Here is a 9,630-nt window from a genome sequence, read left to right as displayed (position 1 = left end):
TGCAGTGTAGTCCCTGTCAAAAGGGTTTTAGTATATGTTGTATGTGGAATTAAATTTTAATGGTATAACGCTATTTGAGATCCATTTTTATTCACATGTACTGCGGTTGATGTAATAAGGAGGATATCCATAAGAACTATAGAAGGCCCGGATGGTGATCCGCTCCTTATAAGGCGCTATTGTCTACCACGGTAGACCACCACTTCGGGTACAAGTCTGAACCCCCTCCCTATATACATCTAAACTAATTGATATAACAGTATTATGCTATGTCGGTGCTTTTTTCTTTATTTTAAAAGGTTGAATATTTTCCAAGTGTTTGAGAGATTGAACACCATTGGTTTTTTTTGAAAGCGCCTGAGAATCAGGGTGGTAACCATTTTTGTTTGTCTATTTTAAAGTGTGGGCGACACTTTTTCTACCACTTATTTTCTTGGGCTGCTCTGTTTTTGCGCACAGTTTGTGATCTACCCTCTTTTTCAGTGTAGTTCCTATGATTCATATTGTACCATAGTAGTGTCCCTTAGACACGTTACACCACACAGTAGTGCCCCTTATGTGTTTTATTATACAGTAGTAACTCTTACAGACAATGCCCACAGTAGTGCCCCTTATACATGTTATGCTACACAGTAGTACACACAATACTTTAACCACTTGCCTAGTACGGTCGCAACAGATGCGACCACACCAGCAAGTGCTTTGTGACCTGGTCGCACAGCTTCAGCTTTCTGGTCCCTCTGCCACCCTGTACCCTCCGCCAGTGTTTGCCGCGCTGTCGATCACTGCTGATCGCTCAGCACGGCAGGAAACAACCCGGCGGCTGCAGACAATAGCAGCTGCTGGCGGAAGTGTAAATTAATCCACCCAAACCCCCCTTCCCGTGTACCTGGTAGCTGCCAGGGCTATTAAAATCAAAGGCGCAGTGTTTTAGATGTTCCTGATGGTGCCGTCCATTGTATGAAGAAAACAATTAAAAAAACACGAGTTTTATGGTAAGAACTTACCTTTGTTAAAACTCTTTCTGCGAGGTACACTGGGCTCCACAAGTCTGGACAATGGGGTGTAGAGTAGGATCTTGATCCGAGGCACCAACAGACTCAAAGCTTTGACTGTTCCCAGAATGCACAGCGCCGCCTCCTATATCACCCAGCCTCCCAGCACAGGAGCTCAGTTTTAGTTAACCAGCCCAATGCAGTAGCAGGAAAACAGACGACAACGGTTAGTAGCCACATATACCACACTCTCATGACAAGAGAAGTGTCAGCGGCTAATGCCATATCAACCCAAAGAAGCTAAGTGCGTCAGGGTGGGCACCTTGTGGAGCCCAGTGTACCTCGCAGAAAGAGTTTTAACAAAGGTAAGTTCTTACCATAAAACTCGTTTTCTGCTGCGGGGTACACTGGGCTCCACAAGTCTGGACAATGGGGATGTCCTAAAGCAGTTCCTTATGGGAGGAGATGCACTGTAGCGGGCAGAAGAACCCGGCGTCCAAAGGAAGCATCCTGGGAAGCAGCAGTATCGAAGGCATAGAACCTTATGAACGTGTTCCTGGAGGACCACGTAGCCGCCTTGCACAATTGATCAAGGGTCGCACCACTGTGGGCCGCCCAAGAAGGTCCAACAGACCGAGTAGAATGGGCCGTAATGTGAGCAGGAGCTGACAGACCAGCCTTCACATAAGCATGTGCAATCACCATTCTAATCCATCTGGCCAGGGTCTGCTTGTGAGCAGGCCAGCCACGTTTGCGAAATCCAAACAAAACAGAGAATCAGATTTTCGAATAGAAACAGTCCTCTTCACATAGATACGGAGCCTGTACCACATCCAAAGACTGCTCTTTGGGAGACAAATAAGGAGAGACAAAGGCTGGAACCACAGTCTCCTGATTAGGGTGGTATGAAGAAACCACCTTAGGTAAATATCCGGGACGAGTCCTAAGAACCACCCGGTCATGGTGAAAAATCAGATATGGGGATCTACAAGACAAGGCACCCAGATCCGACACTCTTCTAGCAGAGGCAATAGCCAGCAAGAACACCACCTTAAGGGAAAGCCACTTAAGGTCAGCTGAACTAAGAGGTTCAAATGGAGGCTCCTGCAACGTCTCCAAAACCACCGACAAGTCCCAAGGAGCCACAGGCGGGACATAGGGAGGTTGGATACGCAACACACCCTGAGTGAAAGTATGAACATCAGGTAATGTTGCAATTTTTCTCTGAAACCACACCGACAAGGCAGAAATATGAACCTTGAGGGAGGCCAGACGCAGGCCTAAATCTAGTCCCTGCTGCAGAAAAGCCAAAAGTTTGGCTGTACTAAACTTGGAAGCGTCATAATTGTTAGATGCGCACCAAACAAAGTATGAATGCCAGACCCTATGGTAAATCCGAGCAGAAGCCAGTTTCCGGGCACGTAACATAGTTTTAATGACCTCTTCAGAAAAACCCTTAGCCCTCAAGACGGAAGCTTCAAGAGCCACGCCGTCAAAGATAGCCGGGCTAGGTCCTGGTAGACACAAGGGCCCTGAACGAGGAGGTCTGGGCGTTGTGGAAGTAGAAGTGGACGCTCTGACGATAGGCCTTGCAGGTCTGAGAACCAGTGCAGTCTGGGCCACGCCGGAGCTATAAGAAGCAGATTTCCTTTTTCCTGCTTGAACTTCCGAATTACCCTGGGCAGGAGTGACACCGGAGGGAACACGTACGGCAGCCGAAACCTCCACGGCACCGCCAGCGCATCCACGAATGCTGCTTGAGGATCCCTTGTCCTTGCTCCGAAGACCGGAACCTTGTGAATGTGTCGAGACGCCACCAGATCCACATCTGGAAGACCCCACCTTTCCATGAGGAGTTGAAACACTTCTGGATGGAGGCCCCACTCGCCGGCATTCACGTCCTGACGACTGAGAAAGTCTGCTTCCCAATTCAGGACTCCAGGAATGAATATTGCCGATATTGCCGGTAAATGGCGTTCTGCCCACTGTAGGATCCGTGAGGCTTCCTTCATTGCCAAACGGCTTCGAGTGCCGCCTTGATGATTTATGTAAGCCACTGTGGTGGCGTTGTCCAACTGTACTTGAACAGGATGGTTCTGAATTAAATGCTGGGCCAGGTTCAACGCATTGAAGACCGCCCGCAACTCCAGAATGTTGAACGAGAGGAGAGATTCCTCCTTGGTCCACCGACCCTGTAAGGAGTGCTGCTCCAGCACAGCGCCCCAACCTCTTAGACTGGCATCTGTTGTCAACAGGACCCAGTTGGATATCCAGAAGGGACGGCCCCTGCACAATTGTTGGTCCTGGAGCCACCAGAGCAGCGACAGACGGACCTCCGGAGTCAATGAGATCATGTGAGACCTGATCCGGTGAGGCAGGCCGTCCCACTTGGCTAGAATCAGCTTCTGGAGGGGGCGAGAATGGAATTGAGCATACTCTACCATGTCGAATGCTGACACCATGAGGCCCAGCACCTGCATTGCCGAATGTATCGACACTTGCGGACGAGAAAGGAAGCAACGAATCCTGTCCTGAAGCTTCAGGACTTTCTCCTGAGACAAGAACAACCTCTGGTTGTGAGTGTCTAACAGCGCTCCCAGGTGCACCATGCTCTGAGCAGGGACCAGGGAGGATTTCTTCCAGTTGATGAGCCACCCGTGGGCTTTTAGAAACCGGACCGTCATATTCAGATGACACAGGAGAAGATCTGGGGAATTTGCCAGGATTAACAAGTCGTCCAGATACGGCAGTATCCTGACCCCTTGACGGCGGAGTACCACCGTCATCACCGCCATAACTTTGGTGAAGACTCGCGGAGCCGTTGTTAAACCAAAAAGGTAACGCCCGAAACTGGTAATGGATGTTGCCAATAGCAAACCTCAGGTATTGTTGATGTGACACTGCTATAGGAATATGCAGGTAAGCATCCTGTATGTCCAAGGAGACCATGTAGTCCCCAGGTTCCAAGGCCAGAACTATAGAGCGAAGGGTTTCTTTCCATACGGAACTTGGAAATCTTCACAAACCTGTTCAATGCCTTGAGGTTGAGAATGGGCCGGGAGGACCCATTCGGTTTCGGGACTAGAAAGAGCGGAGAATAGTACCCCCGGCCCCTCTGAGCAAGAGGCACCTGTACTACGACTCCTGTATCCAGGAGGGTCTGTACCACCGAGTGTAGAGTTTTTGCCTTTGTCCGGTCCAAAGGGACGTCTGTCTGGCAAAATCGATGAGGGGGTCGGTTTTTGAAGGCAATGGCGTAACCTCGAGTGACGACTTCCCGTACCCAGGCATCTGAAGTGGTCTTCAACCATTCCTGGGTATACAATACTAGATGGTTGTGACTCCACGTGGCGCTACTCCACACCCTCAAAAAAAATTGCTTACACAATCAGTATACAGCAGGATTCAAATCCACAGGTAGTTCATTTTATAGATGAAACATCACTAAAATAGACAAACAAATAGAGGCATAGAAGGGCATCTGTCCGAAAGCGCTCAAGCAGGGAGACGGTGCAATACGAGGACCTGGAGATTGGAGCTGCGATTTCCAACTGTTGGGGACACCAGAGCTACCGGGGCTTGTGGTGATTATACCTTTTGCAGCAACTTTGTCCATGAGAATTTCCTTGGCACCTCTATGTTGTTTTTTGTCGGATGTTTGTGAGTGCATTTTTGTTCATTAAAAATCTTTGTCTTAACGTCTAAGACGGTGTTGCACTATTACTACTACTTTTCTTTTAAGTGACATATGAATAATGATTCTGCTATGGAGTACAAAGCTGTTTCATCTTAAAGATTGTTGAACCTCGATTCTCTACATGCAATAAGATCTTATATTTATGTGAGTGGATCTAAGCAAATACCCACATTATTGGTTTCCAACAGGGTTACGCTATGCCTCTATTTGTTTGTCTATTTTAGTGATATTTCATCTATAAAATGAACTACCTGTGGAATTGAATCCTGCTGTATACTGATTGTGTAAGCAATTTTTTTTGAGGGTGTGGAGTAGCGCCACGTGGAGTCACAACCATCTAGTATTGAATTCTGTTTGAATCACGGTGAAAGGTTATTTTCTGCCTCCAAGGGCTGCTATTAATATTTAAGCGCACGAAGGGGACTGTTCTTTTCTCTTTACCATTCCTGGGTATACCCTAGAAGCCGGCCTCCCACCCTGGGATCCCCCAGGGGGGAGGCCCGCCCCGTCATGTGGCAGGCTTATCTTCTTGGCAGCTGGCTGACGGGCAGCCCAGGCTCTTTTGGGCTTCGGCTTACCAGGTTTGGAAGTGCGGGCCTGCTTATGGTACGCCTGACCTTTTGCTTTACCTGAAGGACGAAAGGGGCGAAAGGACGTACCTTCAGCCTTCGACACAGAAGGAGCGGTATTAGGTAGACAGGCAGTTTTGGCAGTAGCCAAGTCAGCCACTATCTTATTTAAGTCCTCCCCAAACAGAATATCTCCCTTGAAAGGGAGTACCTCCAGGGTTTTTCTAGAGTCCAGATCCACAGACCAGGATCTCAGCCACAATATATGGCGAGCCAGGACTGACGTAGTAGAGGCCTTGGCTGCCAGGATACCGGCATCAGAAGCCGCCTCTTTAATATATCGAGAAGCTGTGACCATATATGACAAGCATTGTCTAGCATGGTCAGAGGAGATTTCAACTTCTAACTCCAAGGCCCATGCTTCAATAGCCTCAGCAGCCCATGAAGCTGCAATAGTAGGCCTTGGTGCAGCACCCGTGAGGGTGTAAATCGCTTTTAGACAACCCTCCACACGTTTATCCGTAGGCTCTTTTAGAGACGTGACGGTAGTGACAGGTAGAGCTGAGGAAACCACCATCCTAGCCACATGTGAGTCCACTGGAGGAGGTGTTTCCCAATTCTTAGACAGCTCTGGCGCGAGGGGATAGCGTGCCAGCATCCTCTTTTGAGGCACAAACTTCGTACCCGGGTTTTCCCAGGGTTCCTGACGTATATCCACTAGGTGATCAGAGTGAGGTAAAACCTGTTTAACCACCTTCTGACGCTTGAACCTATCTGGTTTCTTAGAAAGCACGGATGGCTCGGGATCATCCGTAATCTGCAGAATTAACTTTATAGCCTCCAAAAGGTCAGGAACATCCACATGTAAACTACCCTCCCCATCAGCCGTATCTGAGTCAGAACCTGTGGGGTCAGTGTAAGTGCCATCCTCATCAGACGAGGTGTCAGTGACAGCAGTGGATTGTGAGAAGACGAGCGCTCGCTTAGAGGACCTCTTGGACTTAGGCGAGCGTTGGTCAGACTTTTTAGTAGTCAAGGACTGGTTCAACTTCTTTAATTGAGCAGGTAAATCGTCCGCCCATGGCGGGTCAGCTGCAGGGCCCACATACGGTTGTACCGGCATTGGGGTCCCATAGGGGGTGTTAGTTTATGAACTAGCGTATACAGAAGCGTGGAAAAAGCGGCCCACGGTGGGTCAGTATGTGCCTCCGTTGCCACAGTCCCACTGGGGGGCAATGAGCCCCCAGAACCAGAGCCAACAGCTGCTATATTCTCCTCATATGTGCCTGTGGCTTCAGCAACACCAGCTGTGTGTTCCGCCCCAGAACCGTTACCCTCAGAAGCAGACATGATATAACTTGCAGTATGAGGTAACACAGTACAATTATCAGCGGCACAATATCCCTAAACCCAAACCCCTGCGCAGTGTAGTCAGCACCAGCAGAGATAAAGGAGAGATATGGTGACTAAATCACAGAGAAAAATACGTAATACACTAAATCTTTGTGAAAATCCTATATTAAATAACACCTGACGCACCAAGCCCCCTCAGGTTATAGAATATAGGGATAGCAAGTTGAGTGAAAGACACGAGATGCAGAGCCGGCCATAGGCATAGACAAACTAGGCAATTGCCTAGGGCATCTGGTATGCCTAGGGGCATCAGCAGCTTCTGCTGATTAAATTGATAGGCAGCATGCCTATATTCTGTGTGTAGCATTTCATATGCAGATACAGCCACAGTCTCACACAGTATATAGGCATGCTGCATATCATTTTAATCAGCAGAAGCTGCTTGTGCATCCTAGCCACATAGCAATGCAAATAAGATGCATTTTCATAAAAAAAATATGCCAGACGTTAGCATTGAGGCAAGATTTATGAGGACACATCTGTATTCAAGCAGAGGCAGTGGTCACATGTTAGTGGCAGTGTGAGTGTTGTGTGCATGTGAGTAAGTTGGTTGTGCAGTAGTGTTCGGAATATGTGTAAGGAGCATTATGTGTGTCATGTAAAAATAAGAATTTACTTACCGATAATTCTATTTCTCGTAGTCCGTAGTGGATGCTGGGGACTCCGTAAGGACCATGGGGGAATAGCGGCTCCGCAGGAGACTGGGCACAAAAGTAAAGCTTTAGAACTACCTGGTGTGCACTGGCTCCTCCCCCTATGACCCTCCTCCAAGCCTCAGTTAGGATACTGTGCCCGGACGAGCGTACACAATAAGGAAGGATTTTGAATCCCGGGTAAGACTCATACCAGCCACACCAATCACACCATATAACTTGTGATCTAAACCCAGTTAACAGCATGATAACAGAGGAGCCTCTAGAAAAGATGGCTCACTACAGCAATAACCCGATTTTTTGGTAACAATAACTATGTACCAGTATTGCAGACAATCCGCACTTGGGATGGGCGCCAAGCATCCACTACGGACTACGAGAAATAGAATTATCGGTAAGTAAATTCTTATTTTCTCTAACGTCCTAAGTGGATGCTGGGGACTCCGTAAGGACCATGGGGATTATACCAAAGCTCCCAAACGGGCGGGAGAGTGCGGATGACTCTGCAGCACCAAATGAGAGAACTCCAGGTCCTCCTCAGCCAGGGTATCAAATTTGTAGAATTTTACAAACGTATTTGCTCCTGACCAAGTAGCTGCTCGGCAAAGTTGTAAAGCCGAGACCCCTCGGGCAGCCGCCCAAGATGAGCCCACCTTCCTTGTGGAATGGGCTTTTACAGATTTTGGCTGTGGCAGGCCTGCCACAGAATGTGCAAGCTGAATTGTACTACAAATCCAACGAGCAATAGTCTGCTTAGAAGCAGGAGCACCCAGCTTGTTGGGTGCATACAGAATAAACAACGAGTCAGATTTTCTGACTCCAGCCGTCCTGGAAACCTATATTTCCAGGGCTCTGACAACGTCTAGCAACTTGGAGTCCTCCAAGTCCCTAGTAGCCGCAGGCACCACAATAGGTTGATTCAGGTGAAACGCTGAAAAACCACCTTAGGGAGAAACTGAGGACAAGTCCTCAATTCCGCCCTGTCCGAATGGAAAATCAGATGAGGGCTTTTACAGGATAAAGCCGCCAATTCTGACACGCACCTGGCCCAGGCCAGGGCCAACAGCATGACCACTTTCCATGTGAGATATTTTAACTCCACATATTTAAGTGGTTCAAACCAATGTGACTTTTGGAACCCAAAAACTACATTTAGATCCCAAGGTGCCACTGGAGGCACAAAAGGAGGCTGTATATACAGTACCCCTTTCACAAACCTCTGAACTTCAGGGACTGAAGCTAGTTCTTTTTGGAAGAAAATTGACAGGGCCGAAATTTGAACCTTAATGGACCCCCATTTCAGGCCCAAAGACACTCCTGTTTGCAGGAAATGTAGGAATCGACTTAGTTGAAAATTCCTCCGTCGGGGCCTTACTGGCCTCGCACCACGCAACATATTTTCGCCAAATGCGGTGATAATGTTTTGCGGTTATATCTTTCCTGGCTTTGATCAGGATAGGAATGACTTCATTCGGAATGCCTTTCTCCTTCAGGATCCGGCGTTCAACCGCCATGCCGTCAAACGCAGCCGCGGTAAGTCTTGGAACAGACAGGGACCTTGCTGGAGCAGGTCCCTTCTTAGAGGTAGAGGCCACGGATCCTCCGTGAGCATCTCTTGAAGTTCCGGTTACCAAGTCCTTCTTGGCCAATCCGGAGCCACGAATATAGTGCTTACTCCTCTCCATCTTATAATTCTCAGTACCTTGGGTATGAGAGGCAGAGGAGGGAACACATACACTGACTGGTACACCCACTGTGTTACCAGAGCGTCTACAACTATTGCCTGAGGGTCCCTTGACCTGGCGCAATACTTGTCGAGTTTTATAAACATGTGGAAGACTTCTGGGTGAAGTCCCCACTCTCCCGGGTGGAGGTCGTGTCTGCTGAGGAAGTCTGCTTCCCAGTTGTCCACTCCCGGAATGAATACTGCTGACAGTGCTATCACATGATTTTCCGCCCAGCGAAGAATCCTTGCAGCTTCTGCCATTGCCCTCCTGCTTCTTGTGTCACCCTGTCTGTTTACGTGGGTGACTGCCGTGATGTTGCCCGAATGGATCAACTCCGGGTGACCTTGAAGCAGAGGTCTTGCTGAGCTTAGAGCATTGTAAATGGCCCTTAGCTTCAGGATATTTATGTGAAGTGATGTCTCCAGGCTTGACCATAAGCTCTGGAAATTCCTTCCCTGTGTGACTGCTCCCCAGCCTCGCAGGCTGGCATCCGTGGTCACCAGGACCCAGTCCTGAATGTGCGGCCCTCTAGAAGATGAGCACTCTGCAACCACCACAGGAGAGACACCCTTGTGC

Source organism: Pseudophryne corroboree, chromosome 6 (assembly GCF_028390025.1).
Source record: "Pseudophryne corroboree isolate aPseCor3 chromosome 6, aPseCor3.hap2, whole genome shotgun sequence".
In the NCBI taxonomy this organism is placed as follows: Eukaryota; Metazoa; Chordata; class Amphibia; order Anura; family Myobatrachidae; genus Pseudophryne; species Pseudophryne corroboree.
This window is presented reverse-complemented; position numbering follows the sequence as displayed.